This window comes from Phoenix dactylifera, chromosome 1, assembly GCF_051530095.1.
Source record: "Phoenix dactylifera cultivar Ajwa chromosome 1, Ajwa_hap1_PhDact_Kaust_v1.1, whole genome shotgun sequence".
NCBI classification, from domain to species: domain Eukaryota; kingdom Viridiplantae; phylum Streptophyta; class Magnoliopsida; order Arecales; family Arecaceae; genus Phoenix; species Phoenix dactylifera.
In genome coordinates, this window is record NC_143190.1 from 34,305,373 (window position 1) to 34,330,458 (window position 25,086).

Sequence of the window (25,086 nt, forward strand, 5' to 3'; positions counted from 1 at the left end):
TGATTTGTCTAGGCTGGACACAGTGGGCAAGTTGCATCGAGGGACTGGACCTCTCTATTAGACATGAGATGTTGTGGGGTAAAGGTGGGGTTGGGCACCAATAACTGTTAGGTGAGGACCCAATGACGACTTTATTTCCGCGGTTATACGGTGGGTCTGACTTAACTAAGTAATGGGACCAATAACTGTTAGGTGATGTCTTCATCACTTAGAGACCAAGTACCACTGCAATATGCTTGAGAAGCATTGTACAAGAGTTGTACACTCATCCATTTATATGTCACCAATAACTGTTAGGTGAGGCGGCATGTAAATCGGTGAGACCGCAGTACCCACTAAAAATCCTAGTCGCGTAGGGTTTTCGTTTCTCCATCAGGGGAGTATAAGGGATTCGAGAAAATAGTGGGAGCATATTTGTTTTAAAAGTTCCTAGAACAAATTAAGTTCAAGTACAAAGTCTAACTAGAATCTTTACTCTCTACAGATCACAATGTCAGCTTCAAACCCTTTGACCCGAATCCTTGAGACCAACAGACTGACCAGAACCAACTATAAAGACTGGCTTAGGAACCTGAAAATTGTTCTGAATTTGAGAAAATGGGGTTTGTGCTCAAGAATGATATCCCTAGGCTACCAGCAGTCCTACTGATGATCAGTGTGAGACGCATCAGAAGTGGACTGATGACGACATTAGGGTCAAGTGCTATATCATGGCATCCATGACTAACGAACTTCAATGCCAGCATGAGAACATAAAGACTGCTAGGAAAATACTGGCTCACCTGCAAGAGTTGTATGGTGAGCAGAGCCGCACTGCACGCTTTGAAGTGTCCAAGAGGCTCTTCAAGGCAAAAATGCGTGAGGGGCAGTCTGTCCATGATCATTGTCTGACTATGATCAAGGACCTCGAGGAGCTTGAGAAGCTCAGTATGTCCATGCATAAGGAACTGCAGATAGATCTGATCCTGCAATCTCTTCCTGATTCATTTGGTCAGTTTATAGTAAACTACTATATGAATAAAATTGAATGCACGAAGACCGAGTTGTTGAACATGTTGGTAACTGCTGAAGGGGCCTTGAAAGGTTCAAGGGGCTCTGTTCTGGCTGCTGAGCTGACTTCTGGTTCCAAGAGAAAGTCTACTTGGAAGAAAAAAAAGTCTGCAAAGAAGCACAAGAAAGACAAAAAGCCTAAGAAGGAAGTTCATAAGAAAAAGGCTAATGACAAAGGAAAATGTTTCCACTGCAACGTCAACGGCCACTGGAAAAGGAACTGCCCTTTATACCTCGAGAGCCTGAAGAACAAAAAGGACACACCTTCTGAAGGTATGTTAGACTTGCTCGTAATTGAAACTAACCTTACGGTTTCTTCTACTTCTAGTTGGGTTATAGATTCTGGTTCTAGTGCTCATTTGTGCACTACTATGCAGGGTCTAAAGGAAGTAGGAGGCTGGCGGAAGGTGCAGTGACCCTTCGGGTTGGCAACGGGGCAAGAGTTGCTGCTGTAGCTGTGGGCACCTACCCTCTGTGATTACCGTCTGAATTTAGTTTATTGCTTAGAGACTGTTATTATGTCCCTGCTGCTAGCAGAAATTTGATTTCTGTTTCGTGTTTAGCATAGGATGGTCATGTTTTGACCTTTGACAAAGACTGCTGTTCTATTTATTTCAGAAATAAATTAGTTGCACGTGGTTTCATGATTGACAGTCTCTATCACTTGCATATTGATGTATCTGTGAATGTGTCTGAGAAAGTAGTGAATGCCATAGGATCTAAAAGATCCAGAGATGAGATAAACCAGAAGTATTTGTGGCACCTCAGGCTTGGCCATATTGGAGAGGACAGAATGAACAAAATGGAGAAAGATGGGCTTCTTGGCCAATTGACTTCCGAGTCATATCCAGTTTGTGAGTCCTGTCTTCAAGGAAAAATGGCTAGATTGCCCTTTGTAGGACATGGGGAGAGGACCACTGAAATACTTACCCTGGTACACACTGATGTGTGTGGCCCATTCGATATGCTAGCCAGGGGTCGTTATTCATACTTCATTACCTTTACCGATGACTATTCACGATATGGGTATGTATATCTTATGAGATACAAATCTGAGTTTTTTGAAAAGTTCAAAGAGTTCAGAAATGAAGTAGAAAAACAGACTAGAAAAACCCTTAAGGTTCTTCGATCAGATCGAGGAGGAGAATACCTTAGTGGGGAATTCCGGAACTATCTCAAGGAGAATGGCATAGTCTCATATTGGACGCCTTCGGGTACACCTCAACTCAACGGGGTGTCAGAGAGGAGGAATCGGACTCTTTTGGATATGGTCCGATCCATGATGAGCTTCACTGATCTACCTATGTTTCTTTGGGAAGATGCCTTATTATCCGTGATTTATTTATTGAATAGAGTTCCCTCTAAATCCGTTCCTACCACACCGTATGAGATATGGCATGGTAAGAAGCCGAGTCTTGGTCATCTCAAGATTTGGGGATGTCCGGCCCACGTCAAGCAACTACAGGCGGACAAGTTAGAGCCTAGGACCATAAGTGCTCATTTCATTGGATATCCTAAAGAGTCATTAGGATACAATTTTTACATCTCAGAGGATCACAATGTGTTTGTGAGCCGACATGCCGTCTTCCTGGAAAAATAGTTTATCCTTGATAGAGGCAGTGGGAGCAAAATTGAGCTTGAAGAGAAAGTCTCTGAAAAGCAACGAGTAATGGATCCTATAGAACCTATTCACATAGAGCCAGTACACATAGTACCTCCTCCACCTCGTAGATCTAGTAGGGTCCCCCATCTTTCCGATAGATACTTAGGTATACTAGTAGAGGACACCGAGGAAATGTTTCTCATGGGAGATAGGGAACATGTACAGGATCCCAATACCTACAACGAGGCGATATCAGATATCGATTCTGAGAAATGGCTGGAAGCCATGAAGTCAGAGATAGACTCCATGTATTCCAACCAAGTCTGGACCTTAGTAGATCCACCAGAAGGTATAGTACCTATTGGATGCAAATGGATCTATAAAAGGAAGATAGGTTCGGATGGGAAGGTAGAGACCTATAAGGCAAGGCTAGTGGCGAAAGGGTATAGTCAGCGCGAAGGCATTGACTATCAGGAGACTTTTTCACCTGTAGCTATGCTAAAATCCATTCGAACATTGCTTGCCATCGCAGCGTTTCATAATTATGAAATATGGCAGATAGATGTGAAAACTGCTTTTCTGAATGGATATCTTGATGAAGATATCTATATGGAGCAGCCTTTGGGTTTCACTTCCAGTAATGGAGATCACAAGTTCTGCAAGTTGCAAAGGTCCATCTATGGACTAAAGCAAGCATCTCGGAGCTGGAATACTCGTTTCAATGATGCAATCAAATCGTTTGATTTCATCAAGAACGAAGAGGAACCGTGTGTTTACAAGAAGGTTAGTGGGAGTGCTGTCGTGTTCCTCGTACTGTACGTGGATGACATCCTCTTGATTGGGAATGATGTTCCCATGCTAACCTCGGTCAAGGTCTGGTTGTCAAAAGAGTTCTCCATGAAAGATCTTGGGGAAGCATCCTACATTTTGGGGATTAAGATCTATAGAGATAGATCTAAGAGGTTGCTTGGCCTATCACAGAAGATGTACATAGAGGGGGTACTGAAGAGGTTCAGTATGGAAAACTCCATGAGGGGTCTATTACCCCTTAGGCATGGGATTCATCTCTCCAAAAAGATGTGCCCCAACACATCTGAAGAGATTCAACGCATGAGCAGGATTCCTTATGCTTCTGCAATAGGGAGCCTCATGTATGCCATGCTATATACACGACCTGATATAGCCCTTGCTGTGAGTGTCACTAGCAGATATCAGTCGAATCCAGGCGAAGAGCACTGGACAGCTGTGAAGAACATTCTTAAGTACTTAAGAAGAACTAAAGATTTGTTCTTGGTCTTTGGAGGAGCATCGGAGTTAAAGGTAGAAGGATACACAGATTCAGACTTTACGACTGATATTGATGATAGAAAGTCTACATCTGGATATGTGTTCTTGTGCAATGGTGGTACGGTAAATTGGAAGAGTTCCAAACAACCGATCATTGCTGATTCTACCATGGAAGCTGAGTATATCGCCGCATCTGAAGCTGCAAAGGAAGCCTTCTGGTTCAAGAAATTTATTGCAGAGCTAGATGTAATGCCATCAGATGCCATCACACTCTACTGCGATAATAATGGCGCCATAGCTCTCGCTAAGGAGTCAAGGTCTCATCAGAAGTCCAAGCATATAGAGCGGCATTTCCACCTCATACGCGACTATCTCGAGAAGAAATATGTCGAGGTACAGAGAGTAGACTCCGTGGACAACGTGGCAGACCCGCTCACTAAACAGCTAAGTCAGCAGAAGACTGAAGCCCACCTTGAGAAGATGGGACTTAGATATATGGCTGATTGGCTTTAGTGCAAGTGGGAGATTGTTAGATGTATGCCCTAGAAGCCAATCTGGCAGACACATTATTTTCTCTGGAACATAAATTTGTACTTGACTTTATTATTATTGAATAATAAATGGGCATCTTTTCATTCATATTGTTTATGTGTCTATGAATTGTCCAAGAAATTAATAAGATGATGATACATATTCTCAAGAGTTGAAAATTTGAGCCATGTATCATTGGTGATTAATTTCTAAATGCTCATGATCAATGGATCATCACAAGGACGGTGATCGATCCGATCAGTGCACAGATCGCTTTCCTTATGGATGGATGAGACTCGAGTCCACAGTGTAGGGACACTGAAGTGAAAGTGCAGGTGCTTGTTAGAGAACAAGGGTACTGAGCGTGACCAAGACAAGAAGTCACTTGGATGTCTATCCACTCGTCAGTGACTTACTTGATGTTGCAGTAGTATGACTGGTCCTTTGACCTGCGGTGCTTCGGCTACTCACAGTGAGGTTATTGTAGTTTGACTGCACATATACATGGTCTCTAGTCATATGGGTCCTTGTTGTGTAGATTGGCTGCAGTAGGTTCACTGTAGGAGTAGGGTATGCACTTACATGGAATCTATCGACCTTGATAGAAGAGGAGTGATCCTATGTGATTTATTAGACAGAGTTCTAAGACCTTGGCCAGGGCAATAATATATAGTGGAGAAAGAGTTTTTCACTATCGAACTCAAGTCGAATAAATCTAGACATATGATAGACGACGGGGTTTGACGAGTTATCCATGATCTCCGGTCTGTAGGGATCCACGATAGAAGGACTGTATCATACGATAACTGCACCTAGAGGTTCATCATTCTATTCTGCTAGGTGGCCACTACATACTGCTAGGTGTCACTGGTGGATGGTGAGACTCACAGGGATCATCGAGATGGTCGATAAACTCTGATGAGTTGAGTTGAAATTGTTTCAACCCATTGCAAGGAATTTTCAATGATATTGTGATAGAGATCACAATATATCTCACTACCAGTCAGAATGGAACCTATGGGGTCACACACATTAGAGGTAATGACCGATCCGATGGTTGGATGTGATTAGGAATCACAAATAATCAATTAGATTGATAAATGAAAACCCGCTAAGAGTTAGTGGTTAGAAGAAGGATTAATTGCAATCGGATTGCAATTTAATTTAATTAATTAGATTTATTAATTGGACTTGATCATGAGTCCTACTTGGAGTGGGATTCATGAAGTCCTACTTGGAGTGGGATTCATGAAGTCCTAATTGGATTAGGATTTCAAATTAAATTAGAATCCTACTTGGAATAGGATTTCTAAAGTCTTAATTTTCTTAGGGCTGAAATTTAATAAGTCCTAATTAGATTAGGATTATTTTAAGTCCTAATTAATTTTAAATTAATCTAATTAATTTTATGACTCCTAATTGGATTAGGATTGAAGAGTTCAATAGAGTCATGGTTCAATTAAATCCTAATTAGATTAGGATAAGGAGGAAATTGAAATGGGTTCATAAAAATCCTATTTTGAATAGGATTGGACTCATAAAATGAACCCAAACCATCTTGCCACTTAATTTGATTAAATGGCTAATAAAATGGGATATGAGGGAGGGGCCCACGCCCCTCCCCTTGGGAAGTGCGTGGAAGAAAAAGGAGGGGCGTAAGCCCCTCCTTGCTGCCGAATTAAGGAGATAAGGGTGAGCTCCTAAAAATTAGGAGCTCATCCTTATCTCATGGAGAAATAAAAGGAGGAGGGGTTCGGCCCCTCTTCTCATCCTTTTCTTTTGATGTTCACGGCAGCAAGTCATCCTCCTTCTCCTCCTTTCATCTGCAAGCAAGAGAAGAGGAAGAAAATTCTTGGTGGCTCTCCTCCTTCTTCCTCTTGATTCCAAAATAAAGAGAAAGGAAAAGGCTGCAAGGGTTTCTTTTTTCTTGTTCCTTTTGATCCATCCTTCTTCCTCCTCCTCCCTAGGCATTCAAGAGTTGATTGAAAGGGAGGACTTCAGCCATCAAAAGTCATATCTGCAAGGGAGCTAGCATTCCGGGGAGATACGAAGGCTTCGACCGGTTCAATACTTCGTGTGGATACCCATAGAGGCCGGACACGTGTGCGGCTTCCATTGAACCTTCTACAAATCCACGTAAATCAGATTTGCGGAGACCATCTACCCGCACAAGGTGAAGATCTGATCTTCTTAATGATTTTAAAATGGTTTAAAATAATTTAATTCTAATCTATCTACAAACGAAAGGTTTTAAAATACGTTTATGCGATGAACGGATCCCGCATATGTTTTTCCGCTGCAATCTGAAAATTATTTCGAAATTTTCATGGCATATGAGGGATGCTAACAGGTGGCTGGCACGGAAGAGCTGATGATGAAGTGGAAGAGGAAAATGGATGCGTGATGCTGGGGATCCGACGGAAGCTGGCACGGGTTGGATGCGAGGCCACGGGATGATTCGGGCGTTGATCATGGAAGATGCTTCACGGCTGAATAGGAATGGGGCGCTCGCACGAGATTGCCGTGGATGGACGAGATGCTCGGAGGAAACGGGATGGGAGCTGGGAGACACCAAGTTCCATCCAATCAGTCATATAGATAAAAAAAAATAGTGTGATATGAAATTTGGCTTGTAGACGGACGGACTCAGTTCGTCACGGGTCATCTATTCTGACTGGAGGTCAATTGCAAGTTTTTCAAGTCATGGGTCACCCAGCACCTCATAGTTATGATATGGTCAAATTAGATTTTTCCAAAATTCTTTCCTAAAAGCATAAAGAAATTGGACCCGATTCGGACCCGAACCCGACTCGATCTTCAACCGGGTCGGATCTGGGAAGGGATCATTCTTTAGTCAAATTTGTACTCAATGTGCATTTTATCTCTAATTTATGAAAATCTGTGCCAAACCCAAATATAATATTAATCCAGTGAATTTATCATTATCGGTTAGCAATAATATTAATTTAGGTGACATGTAGGTTGCACTTTTATGCTCTCATCACACCCCCCAACTAGCTTATTGCTAGTCTCTAGCAATTTAGTGCGAAAATGATAAAATAAAAGTGCAAAAGTGTAATTTATTATATAAATATACTAAGATAAATACTCATTTTCATAGAGCATTACGATTGCACTTAGCACGTGCAACAAGCCTTTAAACCCCTAGGTTACCCTAGTGGATGAGTGTTGTCTTGTGAGGATTTGCAGTGAAGTTACCCACAAACTTCAATCCCAAAATAAAATTTGGTTTGTGAAATGAAAGTCTAATTTCAAGTACATAACTGATAAGAATTTCAAAAGCACACAAGGTTTTAATTACTAAGTAGCCCAATTTCTAGGTTAGTATGCAATTTAAGTTGAAGTCATTAAGTTTTCCGTTAAGGAGTTGTAATACTTATTTATACTTGAGTGCTTAGTGAAGTCTAGATCATGCACCAGCTAAGGTTTCGGATCTCCAAAATATCGCTAATATTAGTAGTTTCCAAGACTTGGTCGGACAAGACCTATTTGCTGATTCAAAATCATCTTATCTGCAGGATTTCGAGAGCTGTGGATGTTTACTTTAATACCTCATGGGCTTTATCTGTAATATTCCAGTTTACTCAAATTTTTACAACGACGGCTTTCACACTATTGTCTTTCTTAAGGTCAATATACATTTTTTTCATTTTTTTTTGTTTTTTTTTTGTTTTTTTTTTGCATTAAAGAGAAATGATAATGTATATGTTGTGCACTTTTACTCCTGTGATGATTCCTCCATGTAGCGAGCAATTAGTCGACAATTCTCACACCAGTTGGCATGAGGTGTCGGGCATTAAGACTTCCCTACGGACCTATGCTCGGGTTCCTCATCACAAACTCGCTGACCTTTTGACAATAGGTAGCCCTTTTCGATGTACCTGACTAAATCCACCAAATAGTTTTTTTTTTTTTGGATCCAAAAAAGATGGTTCATCAGGATTTGAGGTTGCTACCATATTCTCAACACAATGTCGAACCTATACCTTAGAAAATGCAGGCCAGATGTGTTGTGAAATTCAAAGCACTAATTAGCTTACAACTCACTAAAAAGAATTTAATAAAAAGAACTCACTTTGCACTACTTCCAACTAGTCATTGGGCTCTTAGATTTTATATACCTTGTGTGTTGTATTTTTTTTTTTCAAAAAATTTAACTAAAAACTTTTTTTTTATAAAATTTCAAATGCGTAAAAATACCACCAAACCTAAATCTAACATTGTCCTCAATGTTAAAGAAAATTTAAAGCAGTAAGAGGACAGAGGAGAAGTACCTGATATGGGTGGGTAAATTGAAAGTTGGGGCAAAATCCCCCAAACCTGCATGTTAGTAATTTATTGAATTTTTTTTTTTGATAGAAGATATTTACATGTTGGGTTGCCTCCCAAGAGCACTAAGTTTTATGTCTTCAGCCAGACAATTCTAATTCATTCATGATAGACAGGGTCGGTCAGAAGTGTCTCCTCAACTTCTGGACTCAGATACTCAAGGTATGGTTTTAAACGATGTCCATTGACTTGAAAGGTCCTACCATCCTTGGTGTTGCATATTACTACTGCACCATGCGGGTGCACTTTCTCTACTGTGTATGGGCCAGTCCAGCAAGATTTAAGTTTCCCAGGAAATAGATGTAATCGAGAATCATATAAGAGAACTTTTTGTCCTTGGTAAAAACTCTTTACGAATGATCATTTTATCATGCATGATCTTCATACAATCTTTGTACTTCTTGGCACACTCATAAGCATCGTTTCTAATTTCTTCAAGCTCATCGAGTTGAAGCTTCCTATGTTCTCCCGCTTTGTCAAGATCGATATTTAAATTTTTAATCGCCCAATAGGCCTTGTGCTCTAACTCGACAGGTAAATGGCAGGCCTTGCCATAGACAGTTCTATATGGAGACATTCCAATTGGTGTTTTGTAAGCCGTCCGATATGCCCACAGTGCATCTGTTAACCTAAGAGACCAGTCCTTTCGAGATGGGTTGACAGTTTTTTCAAGGATGGTCTTGATTTCTCTATTGGACATCTCAACTTGTCCACTCGTTTGTGGATGATATGGTGTACCGACCTCATGGGTGATGTTGTACTTCCTAGCAAGGGCTTTAAAAATTCTATTGCAAAAATGTTTCCCCCCATCACTAATGATAGCACGAGGGGTGCCAAAGCGAGCGAAGACAGACTCCTTAAGAAACTTGATCACTACTTTGTGATCATTGGTCTTACACGCGATAGCCTCAATCCACTTGGATACATAGTCAACAGCTAGGAGTATGTACTGGTGCCCAAATGACATAGGAAAAGGACCCATAAAATCAATACCCCAAACATCAAAGATTTCTACAATTAAGATCGGGTTCAGGGGCATCTCATTTTTTCTTGAAATTTTTCCTAGTCTTTGACATCGGTCACATGCTTTATAATACTCGTGTGAGTCATGAAATAGTGTGGGCCAATAAAATCCGCACTGCAAAACCTTTGCAGCCGTCTTTTTACCACTGAAATGACCACCACAAGCATGGTCATGACAAAAGGAAAGGACTTTCCTTTGTTCGTATTCAGGGATACACCGCCGGATGATCTGATCAGGGAAATATTTAAATAGGTATGGTTCATCCCAGAAATACCACTTCACACGAGCTAGGAAGCGAAATTGCTCCTGTTTGGCCCAAGAGCTGGGTATTTGTTCAGTAACGAGGTAGTTGACTATGTCAACATACCATGGAACATTGGTATGGAAAATCATCATTAGTTGTTCATCCGGAAAAGTTTCGGATACAGGTAAGGATTCTGCAGATGACTCAACAATCAATCTGGACAAGTGGTCAGCTACTACATTTTCAGATCCCTTTTTATCTTGAATTTCGAGATCAAATTCCTGGAGCAATAGGATCCAACGAATGAGCCTTGCCTTAGCATCCTTCTTTGTGAGAAGGTACTTAAGAGCGGCATGATCGGAATAAACAAGGACTTTAGATCCAATCAGGTAGGGACGAAATTTATCTAGGGCAAAAACAACTGCCAACAATTCTTTTTCAGTGGTGGAATAGTTGAGTTGGGCGTCATTCAGAGTTTTGCTCGCATAATGAATAACATGGGGAAGCTTTTCTACTCGCTGACCTAAGACAGCACCTATGGCATAATCGGATGCATCAGACATGATTTCAAAAGGACAACTCCAATCAGGACACCTTATGATGGGTGCTGAAGTCAATTCAGACTTCAGTCTTTCGAAAGCAGTTACACAAGTTGGTGAAAAATTAAAAACAGTATTTTTGGCCAACAAATCACATAAGGGTTTTTATATTTTGCTAAAATCCTTGATAAAACGACGGTAAAAACCCGCATGCCCTAAAAATGATCGAATTTCCCTAATAGTCTTAGGAGGTGGCAATTTAGCAATTAATTCTACTTTGGCCATATCCACCTCAATTCTCCTTTGTGACACAATGTGTCCTAAAACAATTCCTGATTCTACCATGAAATGACACTTCTCCCAGTTAAGAACTAAGTTTTTCTCTTTATAGCATTCTACAACAAGTGTCAAGTGGTGCAGACATTCATCGAAATTAGATCCAAATACAGAAAAATCATCCATGAAAACTTCTAAAAATTTTTCCACCATGTCGGAGAAAATACTCATCATACACCGTTGGAATGTAGCTGGTGGTGCATTGCATAGCCCAAAACTGTAAGTGAATCCTATGTTCTTCGGTGTTAAGCATGCTGATTTTTTTTTTTTTAAAACTATGGCTGAACCTGATCGGGTTGCCTAAGTACCCCTTCATAAGGGGGATCAAGCCATACATAGTTCTTTTTAAGTTTTAAAATGCAGCGGAAAAATCGAATTAAACAATTTAATTCATGCATGCTTACAAGATCAAATCTAGAAATCAGCACCTTAAGAACACATAGGATTATGCCGGAATCGTTTAAACAATTATGCTAAAACTTTCATGCATGATTAACTATCAGATCTGAAACTTAAGAACTCTATTTCGATTAATCTCCGAATATCCATCGAATGGATTCTGGAGATAACTCCGTGAGAAGCCCCAAAGGAGGGTAAAACCTCGAGGAATCAGACCTAGACCCTGACTCCAAAATAAAATATTGATGTGGGATTAATACCTTTTATGATGGAAAAAATTTATAGATCTGATTCTTGACTTCGCACCCACACACACGAATGGCCTCTATGAGAAGTACACGCGAAGCCCTAGGTAGATCGTCTTCCGCGGGAGTGCTAGCTCGCGCAGGAACACAGCAATGGCTGAAGCTTTCTCCTTCTAAACACTCAACCTTTGATTGTTTTTCAAGGAGATGGAGGATGGACGTGAGGAAGAAGAGAAGAAGGGATGGAGGCCCTCAGGGAATTTTTTCAGAATTTTTTGAAACCTCTAAATATGGTATATATTGAACCCAAGGCATGGGGTCTTTTATAGCCAAAAGATCCCCCCACGTATCACACCTAATTTAGCCAACTAATTTGGCTGATAAAATTCCCAAAAAATTCTGGTGGTTTGACAGCTAAGAGGAGATAAACATATCCAAATTTTGTACATTTTGGATCCCTAAAAGATAGGAATTCATGCATCCAAAGTTCAGCCGCAGACCACCCTATTTCATGCACCATGCAATCCCTACAAATTAGAAAATTCATCTAAATCTTTCTAGAAAGATTTAAGGCGCCATTTTTATAGGAATTATAGCCCCACGCCTCCTCTCTTCTCACGCCAATTTTTGGCCAAAAATAAAAAGGATAGGCATAGAAAATATTGAGAATAAATTAAGATGTCATTCTTCTCCAAGAAGATAAAGATGAGTTCCTAAAATTTAGGGATTCTTCTCCTTATCCAATTCTGATTATTTGGACTCATAATCCTCATCAAATAAGGTCTTCTAATTGATTTGGATCAAGCCCAATCCAATTGGATCAAGTCCCATCAATTGGGTCAAGCTCAATCTACTAGGGTTGAACTCAATCCAATTGGGTCAAACCCTGATGCAGCCCAAATTGAATCCTATTCAATTTGGCTCAACCTAAGCTTAATTACTCAATCAAATTGAGTTCATTAGCAATCTAATTGCTCATTAATCCTTAAATAATTCAATAATATTTTTAATGCAACTTTTGCTTAGAATAATTTGCCAATCGAATTGACCAAATTACCCCTGAATGATTCTTAATCATCAATCAGCCATTTGATCACCTAGAAACTTCTATGCGTGTGACCTCATAGGTTTGAACCTAAGCCGGTAGTATAGGAATGTCTTCCTATACTAATCGATGTGACCATCTAGCAATGGTACCCGACGTCCGGATAGGCCGAATATATGCGAAGCAAATATTCTGGAACCCTGGACTATGGTTACTGTATAATTCAATCCCTTTGACTCCTAATACCAGGATGACTTAGAGCTCACTGTCAACCCTATAATTAGTACATCCATTATGTGATTAACTTTAGATATCCCGTGACTCCTCACTGAAATTACCCTGGCCAAGGTTTTGCTAAATTAATCACAAGACATTATCTCCTGTTTGCAGGAGGGGTCAATTCCATCTCGACTCACAACTGACTACGCAAATACTTGACTGCACCCAGTGACCTTCCGTCACTGAATTAGAAATTCAGGTAGTCCGGTACCAATGTACAGTGAGTTGCTTGCTAGTCACAGGTAGCGATCTCAGGTCAGAGGGCCAAACTTATACCCATATCCACTCGGAACATCTCTCGACAGTAGAGCGTTCCGAAATTGATCATGTTCAGTGAAATATACTCCTACACTTCACCTGTATGGCATACCAGTGTCTCCACACTCCTTGGTTAAGAGGACAACCAACGTATATGTCACACAACGACCTAATCTCGATAATGTTGTCGTCCTAGTAACAACATATCATTTGGTCGCGAACAAGTTTAAAGACTCAAAGATAAATCCTCCTTTATCATAACATAAGTCCTAAGGACTTCATCATATAAGAGTTCATTTGAAGATGAAATGATGAATAATGCCAAATAATACTTTATTAATTTGTCAATTTATTTACAAAATTCAATCATCAATATGCTGACGATTGACATTTAGGATACAATTCCCAACAAAAATGCATGCGACGATAGGCAAAAGTGCCATAAGGACAGGTGAATGTGGTTTTCTCTTGATCCTCACGTGCGATAGGGACTTGGTTATATCCAGAATAACCATCGAGAAAACATTAATGGGAGTGGTCAGCTAGCCGTTCTAGCATTTGATCGATGAAGGGTAGAGGAAAGTGGTCTTTCCTAGTCATGGCATTAAGCTTCCTATAGTCGATGCATACTCGCCATCCCGTTTGGACTCGAGTAGGGACTAACTCATTGTGATCATTTTTCACCACAGTGATGCCAGACTTTTTAGGTACGACTTGAACTGGGCTTACCCACTGACTATCAGAAATAGGATATATAATCCCTGCATCTAAAAGCTTGATGACCTCGGCTCGAACTACGTCCTTCATGATTGGATTAAGTCGCCTTTGTGGTTCTCTAGAAATTTTTGCATCTTCTTCTAGATAAATTTTATGTTGGACCACAGAAAGACTAATCCCTTTAATATTAGCTATAGACCAACTGATAGCTTCCTGATTCTTCCGAAGGATACTTAATAGCTTCTCTTCCTGTTCTTTAGTTAGATTCGATGCAATTATAACAGGTAAGGTCTTGTTTTCTCCAAGAAATGCATACTTCAAGTTTTTGGGAAGGTCTTTAAGTTCTAGTTGTGGAGGTTTGACATTGGATGACACTAGCTGAGATTCCGAAATAGGCAATGATTCAAACTTGGTGGCCCATCTGCTAGTATCCATCACTGGAATGAAATCTAACAATGCATTAACCTCTTGACTTGACTCACAATCTTGACCAAAATTAGCCAAACATCTTTCTAATGGGTCGGAATAACTCGACTCTTCAAAAGAACTGCTAATTATATTCTCAATCATGTGAATTTCTTCCAAATCGTCCATCTCAGTTGACTGACTACTACTATGAAAAACATTGAGCTGGACAGTCATGTTCCCAAAGGCTAGAGTCATTATTCCATTTCGGCAACTAATCACAGCATTTGAAGTGGCCAAAAATGGTCTACCTAGGATGACCAGGATGTGACTTTCTGGATTTTTTACTGGTTCAGTTTCAAGGACTACAAAATCCACAGGGTAGTAGAATTCATTAACTTTTACAATCACATCCTCCACAATTCCTTTGGGATACTTCACAGTCCTATCTGCTAATGACAAGGTAATGTTTGTGGGCTTTAATTCCCCCAAACCTAGTTCGGTGTAGACAGAATGGGGTAATAGGTTTACACTTGCTCCTAAGTCTAATAGGGCTCTCCGAATGATGGTTTCTCCTATTTTAATTTCAACAGTGGGGCAACCAGGGTCCTTGTATTTTGGGGCAATCTGTTGTTGAACAAGAGATAAGGCTTGTGCCGCCATCACAGCTTGCCTAGGATACTGGTTTTTCTTTTCACCGTGGTTAGATCTTTTAAGAATTTTGTATAGGAGGGGATCTGTCTGATGGCATCTAGGAAGGGTAAATTTATTTGAACATTTTTAAAGACTTCCATGATTTCATCGTACTGAGATTTTTTCTTTGAGTCTTGTAGTCTACTAGGAAAGGGAGCCTTAAGTGTGTAAGTTTCTATTGGTTTCTCCTCTATTCCTTGTGTTCCCTGTTCTTATGCCTTTTTCTGGGTGGGGTTTGGTTCATGTTTTTCTTCTTTTTCTTGCATAGGAAGTTGGACTTTGTTGTCCACTTGCTTGCGAGACCATAAAGTGGTAATTGCCTGGACTTCATGGGTAGGGTTTTCATTAGAATCAATCTGAAACTGGCCTCTCGGCCCTTGATTCTGTTGCCTACTAGGGTTAGGCACTGGTTGACTAGGTAGTTCACCTTTTTTCTATCCCCTAAAGAGTTTGCTATTTAACTTAGACTAACCTCAAGTTTTGCAATCGCTTACGCATGGAATTGGTTAGTCTGGGTTTGAGCCATGTTGGTCTGTTGTGCTGTTGGATGAAGTCTTGTTGCTGAGGGATAGGGGCACTATAAGTAGGAATAGGTGGAGCCAATGATTGGTTTATTTGTGAGGGACCTATCCTGGAAAAATTCTTCTGAAAACCTGGTGGACCACCTTGATGTTGAATAGGTTCATTTTGCTTGTATGAGAAATTTGGGTGGAACCTATTATCAGGGTGGTAGACTGGGCTGAATGAATTGGGAGTGGGCTTCTTGAAGGCACTATATGAGTTTAGAGCATTTGCCTGCTCAGCCTTAATGTTGGGTAAACTAGGACAACACTCCACTAGATGCTCAGAACTGTTACACAGGATACATAAACTTTGTGACTCGTGATCCACTTTTATGACGGGATTTAACTCTTTATATGAACTTGAGCTAGTGGAAACAGTGAAAGCATCAAACTTTTTGCTTAAGTTGTTCATTCCAGTCACCAGATTGGACATGACATTTTTTAGTTCTGGGTCTGCTTTCATTTCATAATTGCCTAGTTTTCTAGACCCGAACTCATCTCTATTTACTTCCTCACCGTAGCTACTCCAATTTTGGGCGTTCTCGGCTAAGTCAACGAGAAATTCATAGGCTTGATCCGGGGTTTGGTTCATGAACCTACTTTTGTGCATGGACTCGATCATGTTTCTATGTGCCGGAGGTAGTCCTTTATAAAAGAAACATACTAGATCAGCCTTGTCAAGCCCATGGTGCGGGCACTTGACCAAAAGATCATGGAATCTTTTCCAAAGTTGGAAAAATTCCTCCTCAGATTTTCCTCTAAAAGTTCTGATGGCATCCTTAATTTTTTCAGTTTTTACCATGGGATAGAACTTAGCCATGAACTTCCTAGATAGTTGTTCCCATGATGTGATGGAATTTGAAGCAAGGGAATACAGCCATGCAGCAGCACGATCCTCTAAAGTCATGGAAAACAACCTTAATTTAATACCCTCTTCATCTAAGTTTTGATTTCTAAACGTTTGACAGATTGTCAAAAATTTGTTTAGATGAATATAGGGTTGTTTACTCTCGAACCTATGAAACTTGGGTAACATGTTTATTGTTGCAGCCCGAATTTCAAATTGGGCTGCATTATTTATTGGCAATACTATACATGTAGGTGGACTAGCGGATGCAGGAGCGAATAATTCATTCAGGGTTCTAATATGTTCACCCATTGTAGAGATCGACGGTTGGTTTACAGTTCGCAGGTTATGATGAAAAGTTCTGTCAATCTCAGGATCAAATGGGGTTAACTTATCCCTTAATGACCTTCTACCATGCATACATTTTCCGCAACTTAATTAGACTCAATTTTTTAAACGAAATCCTAAAAGATAAGAAGAAGGGCTAGACCAAGATGACCACAATCAACACCACACAACAATTTGACCCTATTAGTCTTAGAGCTAAGTGAGGTTTAGTAGCTTCTTAAATCTAGTTGCACAGAGACTTATCAGGTTAAAAAAGTTCCTGAAATTCTCTCTAGATTAGATAGCTCCTAATCTCCCTTTCAGATTAAGCTTGAGCTTACCAGTTAAGTGATCCAGTAACTAGTGACCAGAAAAGTCCCGGGGTGTGCGGTGTGCCAGAAGGGATACACCGATACCACAATACCCGTAACAGTTCTCACTGTTGTAAAACTTTCCTAGGCATCACCAATTATTAAATCCTCACTGGAGTGGCTTTCAGCCGCTTCTTTCCAAGAGCCTAATTGAGCTCGAAAATCCTAAGGCCAATGTCTAATTTGATTTTAATTTAATTTGGCTTAGGAAAAGTATGCAAGGTGGTGATTTTTGGGCTAAGGACAGGTAACGACTTCCCGACCTTATCTTTTTAATGGGTTTTGCCCTTAATTACTTAATGCAAATGCTTAATACTAAATGTAGCAATTAATCAATATTTTTTAAAGTTTATGCAATGTCATTAGGTTGTATTGATTAAATGAGCAAGCAATTTTTTTTTACTTTTACTTTTTTTAAAAAAAAATTTAAAAAAAATTTTTTTTTAGCAATAACTTAAATGTAAACTAAACACAATCCTTATGCGTCAGTCAATCTCCGAATGCCCGTTGAATAAGCTCTGGAGATTACTCCGTGAGGAGCCCCAATAGAGGTATGATCACCTCGGGGGATTGCACCCTATCAATTACTAGCAAAAATAATTTTTTTTGATTTAATTAATTTTTTAAACTTTTTTTTAAAATTTAAATTTGAATTTCAAATTTCGAATCACAGAATTCAAATTTTGAATTTAAATTTTTTTGAATTTAAAATTTCGAATTTCAAATTTTAGAATTTAATAACTACGAAATTATTAACTAGAAATTATCAAAATAAGAAAAATTAATAAAAATAAAAAAAAACTTACTACCGGAGTGCGTTCACTCCGGGCATCCAAAATTCGATTTGATCTTCGTGATCGTTCTTGCTTCTCGATTTGCCTCTCCGGCAACGGCACCAAAATTCTGTTGTGCGGTTCCTGTTTACTTAAAAATACGTTAAACAGATCGTTGTTAGAACTGATAAACAAAGTTTAAATTAATTTAACTCTTACCTGTTCTACTCGAAGAATAGTGGTTGTAAGAGGTCGATCCACAGAGAGGCGATTGGAGTTGCAAAAAAATTAGAACGTTCACTCAGATTTGAAGTCGATTTTTGAATGATAAAAGAAAAACATTACGTCGGGGATGTTTGAATGATTCTTTGGTCTACCGGAGAATATTTTCTAATTGAAATTAACTGAAAGACAGGTACTTAAATTCGAGGATCATTTATATATTTAATGAAAAAGAAAACTCTGGCATAAAATGGATGAAAACAGTGCTAGGAATATTGAAGACTAGAACATCGATTGCATGAAGGAAGATTTAATTGTATTGCATAACAAAGAAGAAAGATTACAGAATTTGGAGAACGGAAATTAAAAACAATAGAAATTAAAAACTTTAGCATAAATAGATCTCTCTATTAAACTAAAAAAATTCCAAGACAACATGCTGTCAAAATAAAACTCTTACTAAAAACATTGCTCTCAATCAAAATAAAAATAAAGAAATAAGAACAACATGATACTCAAAACAGAACGACTAAACACCAATTAAAAACATAACCTCTTAAAGAAAAAAAACTAAAAAGAAAACACAAGAAACGTAATGCTCTGTTTTCAGATTGAAAACAGAGCACTGCTGGTCCGCCCCCCTTCTTCTCCCCAACCTCTGTTTCTTGGCCCTAATCCCGCACCAAGCCGAGGTCCTCCCTCCTCTGTTCTTTGGAACCGACCCCAACCGAGCACACCCCTCCTTCTTCTTCTTCCCTCCTTCTTATAGCTCTTGGAGACGCGTTGGGGACAAGCTGGCAGCGACGGTGATTGCGGAGCGCTGGGATTTTCGCCATGTGAAGAATGCGGTTGCTGGGATTCCAGGAGACAGTTGGAAACGTTGATCACGGAGCTCGGACGCGGCTCCGGACGCTGGGAGGAGGCGATCGCACGCGGATGAGGCGGAGGGAGCTGATCTGGATGGTGATCCGTGGCTGGGGCACTGCGGGATTTTTGCTGGGAGGCGAATCGTCCGGGATCGCACGCGGAAGAGGAAGGATGCTGGGGTGCTCTTCCCTTCTTTGGGTGCCAGATTGGAAGCGGGATCGACGGGGAGGAGCTGCTCACGGAAGAGCTGGGATTTGAGGGTGAATCACGAATTAGGGAGAGCCTGGATCTCGGGTAGAAGGAGAAGGCGGTGATGCACTGCGGACGGCTGGAGCAGCTGCTTGGATCACGGAAGATGAATCGGGAGCTGGGATTTTCCTTGCTGGGATGCGGTTGGGATGCTGGCAGCGCGTGAAGAACGTGGGTGTTGCTGGCACGGGATCTCGGCTTGCATCACGGGATGCTTGCTGGCACGGTGGCAAGCACGGAAGAGCTGATGATGAAGCGGAAGAGGAAAATGGATGCATGATGCTGGGGATCCGACGGGAGCTGGCACGGGTTGGATGCGAGGCCACGGGATGATTCGGGCGTTGATCATGGAAGATGCTTCACAGCTGAATAGGAATGGGGCGCTCGCACGAGATTGCCGTGGATGGACGAGATGCTGGGAGGAAACGGGATGGGAGCTGGGAGACACTAAGTTCCGTCCAATCAGTCATATAGATAAAAAAAAATAGTGTGATATGAAATTTGGCTTGTAGACGGACGGACTCAGTTCATCAAGGGTCATCTGTTCTGACTGGAGGTCAATTGCAAGTTTTTCAAGTCATGGGTCACCCAGCACCTCATAGTTATGATATGGTCAAATTAGATTTGCCTAAAATTCTTTCCTAAAAGCATAAAGAAATTAGACCCGATTCGGACCCGAACCCGACTCGGACCCGACCCGATCTTCAATCGGGTTGGATCTGGAAAGGGATCCTTCTTTAGTCAAATTTGTACTCAATGTGCATTTTATCTCTAATTTATAAAAATCTGTGCCAAACCCAAATATAATATTAATCAAGTGAATTTATCATTATCGGTTAGCAATAATACTAATTTAGGTGACATGTAGGTCGCACTTTTATGCTCTCATCAGAGGGTTTCACGCAAATTGGAGTTGACTAAGCGACGGCTACGTCGTTGGAACCGTGAGGTAGTGGGCGACATTTTTAGAAAGCTGAAAGATGTGGAGGCTGCGATTGTTGACCTCTAAAGAAGAGAAGATCAGGTGGGCACGCTCCCCTAGGCCGACATGGTGAGCCTCTGGGAACTTCTCGCCACCCACCACTCAATCCTGTGTCAACATGAGATATTCTGAAGACAAAAATCAAGAATTCGGTGGGTCAGAGAGGGCAACCGGAACACTAGTTTCTTTCACCGATCTATGGTTAACAGAAGGCAGAGGAATATGATTCGTTCCTTGCGGGATGAGCAGGGCCACAGGGTGGAGGATGATCCGACGATCAGCTATATCCTACTCGATTTCTTTCGCTCTCGCTGGACAGAGGATAGTGGGTCTAACGCCGCCGGCCAGCTCCCGAGAGATGATTCCCAAATCGGTGCGGCCGAGAATGCACTGTTGGTTCGACCAGTGACGGAGGGGGAGGTGCGAGAGGTGATTTGGGCTTTGGGGGAGGATAGGGCTCCGGGTCCAGATGGCTTCCCTCCTTTCTTTTTCCGAAGATACTGGGGGATTGTCTGGATTGCAGTGGTGGAAGCGGTCCTATGTTTCTTTAGTCGGGCAGGGATGCCAGACGACTGGAAGGCCACATTTGTCACACTGATACCAAAGTGTCAGGACGCATCTGAGCCGAGTCACTATAGACCGATCAGTTTGTGCACAACTTTATACAAAGTTGTGGCAAGAATACTGATGGATCGTATGAAGCCCTTTCTCTCTAGCATTATCTGTCAAGAGCAAGGTGCTTTTGTGGGAGGTTGGAGTATTTCCGATAACGTCATGGTGGCCCAAGAGATGATGTGGGATCTTCGAAGGGCCTCGAAGCGACGAAGCCTGATGGCTATCAAGCTGGATATGGAACAAGCTTACGATAGAATCAGGTGGAGTTTTCTTAGGCTAGCTTTGGAGAGTCTGGGTTTCCATGAGATCTAGATTGGTTGGGTTATGGGGTGTGCCCGGGGTCCGAGATTTTCTATCTTGGTCAACGGCTCACCGTCCCCATTCTTTAGATCTACTATGGGGCTTCGGCAGGGATGCCTGTTATCCCCATACCTGTTCATCATCTTTTGATGTCTTGTCTCGATCATTGTGGGCTGCGTGCACCGCCAGAGAGCTGGAGGCTTACATCCCAGCTCCAGGGGCCCAACCGATATCACATTTACTCTTTGCCGACGACTGCCTCCTTCTGATGCATGCTCGCATAGCAGATGCTCAGGCTATTAGGCGGGTTTTGGCCGCCTATTGCTATGCATCCGGTCAGAGAGTGAATGCCCAGAAATCCGCCATCTCCTTTAGCCCGAGTACGCCACCCGGGGTTCGACGGGGGATTCGGAGGATTCTGGAGATGCCCGAGTAGGATGGGACCTGGACCTATTTGGGTGTTCCGATCACAAGTAGGAGACTGCGAGTATCCGAGTGCACCGGGATGGTGCAATGAGTCCAGAGTAGGCTAGAGGGTTGGCAGGCAGCGTCTCTATCTATGATGGGTAGAGTAATGCTGATTAGATCTGTACTAGGCTCCATGCCCATCTATCTCATGGCAAACACAGTGGTGCCAAGATCAGTCCTACTGAAGATCGAGCGACTTCTTCGGGGCTTCTTATGAGGCTCGCTTGGTGGGGGCCATAGGGTGCACCTGGTGGCATGGGAGAGTATCTGCCTCCCTCTCAGGGAGGGTGGTCTAGGGGCGTTGTCTCTCTTGGAGAGACGAGAGCTGCTCCTCGCCCGGTATGCTTCCCGCTTCATCCTGGAGCCGCAGGAATTTTGGAGCCGATCATGACTGCCCGCTATGGGGGGGTAGGCCCGGAGGGCGGAGTAGTTTCTTTCTATGGCGTGAGATAGCGAGGTATGTGCCTTTGGTGTCGGATCATACCCGATGGCTGATAGGCGATAGGTGCAGCATCGATGTGACCGGGGACCCATGGGTAGATGGCCTCCCCCTGTACCTTTGGCCGACTACAGTTAGTGTCGAGGCTGGGGTGGGTCTACATGTCTGTGATCTTATGACCCCCGGGGAGGCCGGCTGGGATGAGATTCGATTGGCCCGTTTCTTCGGGGAGCATCTGGCGGAGAGGGTCCGCTCCTTTTTCGTACCACAGAGTGGTGGACCAGATGTACGAGTGTGGAGTTCCTCGACCGTTCCTAGAGTTAGGATGGGTGATATTTCCTGCATTCTCAAATAGGAGTACGAGCCTGGTCCTGATTGTGCCTGGATTTGGCGATTGGGCCTCCTCCCGAAGGTCGCATTGTTCCTTCGGAAGATGGTTTGGGACCGTCTTCCTACGAGAGCTGTACTTGGAGGTCGAGGAGTGAGGATCCCATTGGAGTGTGGGGTATGCGCTGTGGTCGAGACGGTGGACCATGTCCTATTTCGGTGCACATGGGCAAGGGATACTTGGCATCTAGCAGGGGTCCCACAGCTGGTGTGGAGCTGTAGGGACCAGTTCTTACAGGCCATGCGCCAGGGCTTGGAGTCCCCGGCGCTTTGTCAGGAGGTGGTTCGTGCGAGCTGTACCACCTACCAGATCTGGTTGGCTAGGAACGCTCGCATATTCGACGAACAACGTATGTCGCCGAGATTTGTGGTCGAGAGTGCCCGCAGTCAGGCGGCAGAGCTGTGCCACACCACCCCCGCTGGAGGGACCTTGATAGCTCGGGACATCTGGAGCTCCCACTCTGCTTTGGCAGTATCCCGTACGGTATTTTTCACCTGGGAGCCCTCACCTCCGAGCTTTCTCAAGGTCAACTTTGATGGGTCAATCCTGGATGGTGGCACGAGGGGAGGCACGGGTTTCGTTATTCGGGACCCGTCTGCTAGGGTTGTGGCAGCTGGGGGTAGTCAGTTATTTGACACTTCGGTTCCGAGTGCGGAGCTGAAAGCTGCCTGGGCGGGCCTTCGCCACGCCCGGTGTGTGTTACAGGCCAGGTCTATCATCCTAAAGGGTGATTCAGCTACCGTTATCAGTTGGATCCGAGGGGATCCGAGGGGGTCCTAGGGGTGACGGTTGCGACCATCCCTTGCTCCGGAACATCTGGGCCATGGTGTGAGATGGACGGACCTTTCATGCCAAGCATATTTATTGTGAAGCCAATGGTGCTGCGGATTGGGTGGCTGCATATGTAGCTCATCATTCTGGAGGCACCTTGTGGACTGGAGATGGGGAGCTACCTTTGGCACTTCGAGTTATCCTATTTTTTGACTTTATTGAGTGTATCCGTACCCATCAGGTATGATCCACTCGTATTAGCAAAAAAAAAAGAAAAAAAGAAGAGAGAGAGAGAGAGAGAAAAAAAAAGAGAGGGAAAAACTGATAGTCAGTTACTACTCTTTTTACGAGAGAGACTCTCATTTTATTTTTTTTATTTGTTGGGGACAAGGACATGGTCAAAGGACTTTTTATCCTTCTACTTTGCTTTATCTAACATCCCACCATTTTTTTTTTTGGCTGAAATAGATATATCATACATAACGGGTATGAATACATCCAAAGAAATCAAAAGATAACAAATTCCAAAAAGTACTGGGTAGTCCCTCTCCCACAGCCACAGAGTCTCTCCAGAATTGCTAGCAACATAAGAAGTTATCCAATCTGCTACCCCCGTTTCTTGTATTTCTTCAACGTTGTTTTATCAACACCCAGACGTTTTCCTTTATTTCTTTTCCCTCAATCTAAATCTTAATGGAAATTTACCACACATTACTATAAATATATGAAAAATATTGTATAATCTCCTTGTGTAAAAATTACCCACGGCTATCGACTAGGTAGAAAACTATATGTTCAGTATGGCCTACACAAAGCACCCAATGAGCAATTAGTTGCCATCTTTAGAGACAAGGAGGGATATAGCCTTCGAGAATCACCTTCCCACCAGATTGTGAAAAAACCTAAAAACCCCACACAGTCATTTTCTTTTTAAATTTAATATTTTATTTTCTAAATTTTAATGTAAACCAGCAATTTGTTGGAAAAAAAGAAGAAATAAGATTTTTTTATTTTTTCTTTTTTTATTCAAAGAGAGAATTTAATATGTTTTTTTTTGCAATGATTTCAAAAGAATCCTTGTTTCTTCTGAAATAACATGGAAACATTTGATTTTTAATGATGTAATGTCTATTGTGGAACAAAATACTAATTTAATTAATTTTTCTCCTATTTAATAATGTTTATAACCTTGTTTTTCTATTATAATATTCCTTTGTGGAACAAAATACTAATTTAATTGATTTTTCTTCTATTTAACAATGTTTATAACCTTGTTTTTCTATAACAATATTCCTGCTTAAAACTAAACTATAGTGCATGAACTATTTTATAATTTTATTTTATTTTTTCATGATCTTCTCATCAATATTTTTTGCTAGGAATCTTTTCACTAGGGCTGAAATCGGATCGGATACTACCATATTCGTATCTATATTTATTTTGTTTGACGAATACAGATACAGATGTTAGTCGGATGCAAAAATTCATATTCATATTTATTTTAAACAGATACAAACATAAATCGGATACAAAAAAATATGGATATAAATGTAGATATAAATTGTCACGCCCCAAGTCAGGCCCGTGACACGGTCGTGCTACTGCAAGCTATTGCTCGCAGTAACATGAAGCCTCATTAATAATTCATATAAAAGTGACATTTCATGCATAGAGTGTTTTTCCAAAATGGAACAGTACAGAGCTCTAAAGTCATTCAAAATGAATTTCCCAACTCAAAAATCTTCAGGCTCTCTACAACTAGCAACCGTATATATATGAAAAAAACAACAAGAGACATATGAGCTATGTGGCTTAGTAAGTAACCATGAACTATCTTATTGGATCAAGGATAATATATCTCACGCCAATGCTTCATTTAAAGAATATAACAATTATAGC